Source organism: Chiloscyllium plagiosum, chromosome 21 (genome assembly GCF_004010195.1).
Source record: "Chiloscyllium plagiosum isolate BGI_BamShark_2017 chromosome 21, ASM401019v2, whole genome shotgun sequence".
Lineage (NCBI taxonomy): Eukaryota > Metazoa > Chordata > Chondrichthyes > Orectolobiformes > Hemiscylliidae > Chiloscyllium > Chiloscyllium plagiosum.
The window spans coordinates 6,237,879-6,243,878 of NC_057730.1; positions in this window are offsets into that span (position 1 = coordinate 6,237,879).

Below are 6,000 nucleotides of genomic sequence, written 5' to 3' on the forward strand. Positions count from 1 at the left end.
AGCCTGTCCAAGCAAGGCTGCCACACTGGCTAACACCAGCAAACCCGACTGGAGCAGCCAAGTGGGGCTGAACTCTCAAAAGGGGGCTCACTTCAACAAGGTCTCTGCGCCATGTCAGTCGTGTACATTCTCCTGGTAGTGAGGAAAGGTCAAGGACTGGGTAGCATGTGATTTGCTGAGTGCTGTAGCTCCCTTTCTGTTTTAAGTGTGAACCCTGGCAGAGCCTGTGTCACTGTGATGTCAGTATTGTGACATTGGTCACTGCAATGAACTGACAGATACTGATGGCACACTAGGCACCTGAAGGAGATATCTGTGACACCCACCCTCCTGTGTTCCAGTCTCTGCAGTGGTAACCTTACCGAATCACAGATTGGAGAGAATGCAGAATCCGTTCACAAGAACGGTTCCAGTGAAGAGGAACTTTGGTGGTGACGACAGGTTGACGAAATTGGGACTGTTCTCCTTCATGAGAAAAAAAGACTGAGAGGAGATCTGGTAGGGGTTTTCACAATCATGGGGGCCTGGATAGAACAGATAGGGAGAAACCATTCCCAAGTCTATAGATGTGACGCTGGAAAAGCACAGCAGGTCAGAAACATCGACTCTCCTGCTCCTCGGATAGGAGTGGCAACTAGAGTAAAATATTTTAATAGAGTTTAATATCAAATATTAACTTTAATATTAAGTACTGCACCAAGGATGTAGAGTCATACAGCATGGAAACAGACCCTTCAGTCCAACTCGTCCATGCCGACCAAGTTTCCCAATCTAAACCAGTCCCACTTGCCTGTGTTTGGTCCATATCCCTCTAAACCTTTCCTACTCATGTACCTGTCCAAACATCTTTTAAATGTTGCATCTGTACCTGCATCTACCACTTCCACAGCATTCACATGTAAATCACCCTCTGTGTGAAAAGGTTGCCCCTCAGGACCCTTTTAAAACTTTCTCCTCTCATCTTAGTGATATGCCTGCTAGCTTTGAATGCCCCTACCCTGGGCAAAAGACCTTTGTTATTTGTTTTATCTATACCCCTCTTGATTGTGATACCGCCCGACTAATAGGCTAAACCCTTCGGCCTAGCTGGCAGGAATGATTAGGTGGAGGGACTTCAACAAGGCAAGATAGAGAGAGAGAGAGTAGACATCGGGAGGGAAAAATGTTAGAGTGGACATAAAAATGGAGAAGGTCCCCCTTCCCACCATTACCTCCCTTTCACGGGACACTACCCCTGCTGTGTCAACCAATGCTTAGCATAGGCCTCTCTTGCCACCCATTAAATCAGAGAGGGGCTGGGATAAGGCCTTTAAGTTGGCATTAGCTACCCACAGGTGGACAGTCCTCATAAAGCCACTCTTACCATTTGGGGACAAATGGGCAGACCCAAAAAATTCAACCCCCATGTCTCCAGATCATTAATCTGGGCCTATACATCCCAGGGTAACAGTGACTTAGACTTTCAAAGTTTAGAGTTGGCAAACAAAAAAATGGGCAGCTTTGTGAACCGCAAGGAGAACAGTCAAAGATGTCATGAGGGCGTGTGGCAGATGGGTAGAATGGGTGGACATGTGGCAGCTGAAATGGAAAGCATAGAGGTGCAAAGTGGTGAAAGTTTGGTACGAAAAGCAAGGAGAGGCAAGGTTCTCAAAGAGAATAATTCTGAAGAGGGTAAAAGAGAGAGACAAAAATACCCTTGGGGATAAGTGCGTAAATTGTTGAAGATCTCAGGGCAGGTTGAGAAAGTGGTAATAAGCATCCTGGACTATGTCAATAGAAGACCAGAGTGCAAAACCAACATGGTTGTTGTGAGCCTCAACTAAGCCACTGTGCCCCATTCTGATCACTATGCATTAATAAAGAGGATACAGAAAAGACTTATAAGAATGGTTTCATAGACTTCAATGGATTGGAGAAGCTGAGATTGTTTCTCCTTAGAGATTAGCAGGTCGAGAGCAGATTTGATCAAGAGGTTCAAAATCCTGAGGGGTCTGGACAAAGTAGAGACAGAGAAAGAGAGAGAGAAAAAGAGAGAGAGAGAGAAACGTTTCCTATCGACGGAAGACACATGAAACAGGGGAAATAGATGAGATGTTATTGACCCAGCAAGGGCTGCATAAGGAGTAGTGATTAGAGACATAGAATCATAGAGATGTGCAGCACAGAAACAGACCCTTCAGTCCAACTCATCCATGCCGACCAGATTGGCCCATATTTCTTTCATCCCTTCCTATTCATTTACGCTTCCACATGCCTTTTCAATGTTGTAATTGTGCTCGCCTCTACCACTTTCTCGTGGTGGAGACTGTTTCAGTCAGGGCTTTCAGAAGGGAACCAGTTAATCATTGGACAAGGGAACATTTGCCACAACATAGAGCACAGGAGGGGTGGTATGAACTAAATTGCAGAGGACTGGCTCAGATGTTCAGCTTCTGAGCTGTAAGTTTTCTGTGATAAATTGACGAATCAGAATTTTTCTTTTATTTCAAAAATATGCTTTATTCATGAGAAAAAATATCTTTGTATATAGACATCATCCAAACACAGTTCGGTTTCTGTACAGTAACATAGCAAGGAAAAAAAAACAGACATTGTAGTTTGACTCTATCCAAACAAACCAACGACTGTCTTCCACATACAAGACTATATTGCCAGCATTTTAATGGAACACACTGTGAAAACCCCTCAAACAGGGAGAAACTCTGTCTCATGTCTTGAAAGGTTATTGTGGGTAAGAATAATTACAATCAGCCTATCCCCATAGCTCAACATTCTCAATCAGTTTTGCAAATTTTCAATGAATCAATTCTGTTCTGTATTTTAACATTAATCCTCCATATTCTGGACTACCTCAGGAAGGTGCTTGCCCAGCCAGGAATTAACAGGGGTAGCAATTCATTTTCTGCATCTTTCAGCTGGGGACCCCCTCAGAGATGTTAAAAGTGCACCTGCAGAGTAAAATCCGGAAGTATTGCGGCTGAGTTAACTCTCACATATTACCAATCTTTAATAATTGAACTTTTATCTACCTCAAAATAAACATCAGGAGGAAATTGATTGAGCTTTCCTGTAACCAGCTGAATGTTAGAGAATAATAAATCTGTTACCCATGAACTTATAGAGAGACTGATTTAATGACTTTGTGAAGTTTCCAAAGAACTTGGAAAAAAAATAGAACACTCACAAAGTCAAGCCAACTATTTCTGTTCTGTTGACGGTTGTATAATCCCCAGCAGTAATCTTCTGCATGCTAAATACAGTTTGTAATCCTACACCTATAGTACTGACATGTCTGCACATGCACTCTTTGACTGATATAATGATACAGAAAGGTTAGGTGGAACAGAGTGACATTCTTTCATTCCATTCGGTATGAGCCACTTATCAAATTGTTCATTTCTTTCTGGCAAAAAGATAAGTTCCAAGAAACTGAGGGAGAAACCACTACCCATTCATTTTAACTCTAATCCTGTTGGTGGACATGATGTGGAGGTGCTGTTGTTGGACTGGGGTGGGCAGAGTCAGAAGTTACATGATACCAGGTTAAACTCCGACAGGTTTATTTGGAATCACAAGCTTTCGGAGTGCTGCTCCTGTACCTCACGAAGGGGCAGCGCTCAGAAAGCTTGCGATTTCAAATAAACCTGTTGGACTGTAACCTGCTGTCATGTGATTTCTGACTCTGTTGGCGGAAGGGTAGATATTGTCAGGAATGGATGTGGTTTTATCTCCAGGCTTGATTGGGAATCTCTGACGGTGCAGCACACTCAGTCAGCAAGAATTATTGCCCACCTCAATCTCTAGTCTGCTGAGTGTTAATTTACCACAGGTGGAAAGGGAATACATTTCACTTCAATAGACGGGATGGAACTTGAGCCAAAATCTCTGTCCCTGGTAACGATTGCCTGGTGGAAATGGATGTCTGTTTACGGGCAAATTGGGCAAGGTCAAGTTTGGTTTTGGTTGTAAATTCATCCTCCTTCCCCACCTCAATATTGAAGTGAAGAACAGGCCACAAGCAGTAGAAACGAGCTAGATTAAACAAGAAGCATTATCAGTGGACGGGAGACATTAGATGAATAATTAAATCTCACTCAAAGTACCTGATCAACTGATCGTGGACTTGGAACTATTTGAATGGCTATTTATGTACACTATTTTCTTCAAAGTTGTTGTGCTTTTAAAGGTATTCAAAACTGTGTAAACAATGATGAAAGGAAGTTTGAGCAGCATTTGCATTAATGACTAAGCGAGTATTGTATTAATGGCTAATGATTTACTCAATGTAAACCCGTGGCTAGACACTGGTACATTGACACGTGGAGGTTGGGTTCATGCAAGCAGAGAATGAAAACATGCTGGACAAGCTCGGCAGATCTATCAGCAGCGAGGGAGAGGGCAAGTGCCTTCATGTCGTGGTTCTGAACACTTCACCAGAACTGTTCTGAAGACGGGGTCCACGCTTGAAGTATGACCTGGTCCGTTCTGTCTGCCAGTGCTGACACACTTGCTGTGTGTTTGCAGCACTTACAGTTTCTGTGACACCTATAGAACTTTACTTTAAATTATGCGGAATCACAAAATCACTACAGTGTGGAAACAGGCCATTAAGCCCATTGAGTCCACACCGACCCTCCAATGAGCATCCCACCCAGACCCATTCCAATCCTGTAACACTGCATTTCCCATTGCTAAACCCCCTGGCCTACGCATCCATGGACACAATGGACAATTTAGCATGGCCAATCCACCCTATCCTGCATATCTTTGGCTTGCGGGAGGAAACCAGAGCACCTGGAAGGAACCCATGCAGATACGGGCTGAATGTGCAAACTCCACACAATCACCCAAGACTGGGATCCAACCTGTGTCCCTGGTGCTGTGAGGTAGCAGTGCTAACCACTGAACCATCATGCCACCTATAACCAGGATTATAGTTTAGTAACTGAAACATTTCTTGAGAAAGTAAAAATTGCCAAGGGACGGCACGGTGGCTCAGTGGTTAGCACTGCTGCTTCACAGTGCCAAGGGATTCGATTCCAGCCTCAGGCGACTGCCTGTGTGGAGTTTGCACATACTCTCAGCGCCTGCATGGGTTTCTCCCACAGTCCAAAGATGTGCAGGTCAGGTGAACTGATCATGCTAAGTTGCACATAGTGTTCAGCGATGTATAGGATAGATACATTAGTCAGGGGTAAATGTAGCATAATGAGTTAGGAATGGTCCGGTGAGTTATTCTTTGAAGGGTCGGTGTGGAATTGTTGGGCCGAAGGGCCTATTTCCACACTGTGGGATTCTGTGATCTCTTCTGCAATGGAATCAGGCAGTCTTGTTACATTTACTGTATGTACTATTTAATATAGAATATCTGATTTGTTCTGTAATCAGCACACACTAAAAACATCAATTGGAGCTTTTGACCTACATTTTACAGTCAGCAATGAAACAAGGCCGAGAAGAAATACAGGTGAGGTGCCGGAAGACTGGAGGTTGGCAAACGTGGTGCCACTGTTTAAGAAGGGCGGTAAAGACAAGCCAGGGAACTATAGACCGGTGAGCCTGACCTCGGTGATGGGCAAGTTGTTGGAGGTAATCCTGAAGGACAAGATGTACATGTATTTGGAAAGGCAAGGACTGATTAGGGATAGTCAACATGGCTTTGTGCATGGGAAATCATGTCTCACAAACTTGATTGAGCTTTTTGAAGAAGTAACAAAGAAGATTGATGAGGTCGTTCATATAGGTTCCCCATGGGAGACTGATTAGCAAGGTTAGATCTCATGGAATACGGGAGAACTAGCCATTTGGATACAGAACTGGCTCAAAGGTAGAAGACAGAGGGTGGTGGTGGAGGGTTGTTTTTCAGACTGGAGGCCTGTGACCAGTGGAGTGCCACAAGGATCGGTGCTGGGCCCTCTACTTTGTCATTTACATAAATGATTTCGATGCGAGCATAAGAGGTATAGTTAGTAAGTTTGCAAATGACACCAAAATTGGAGG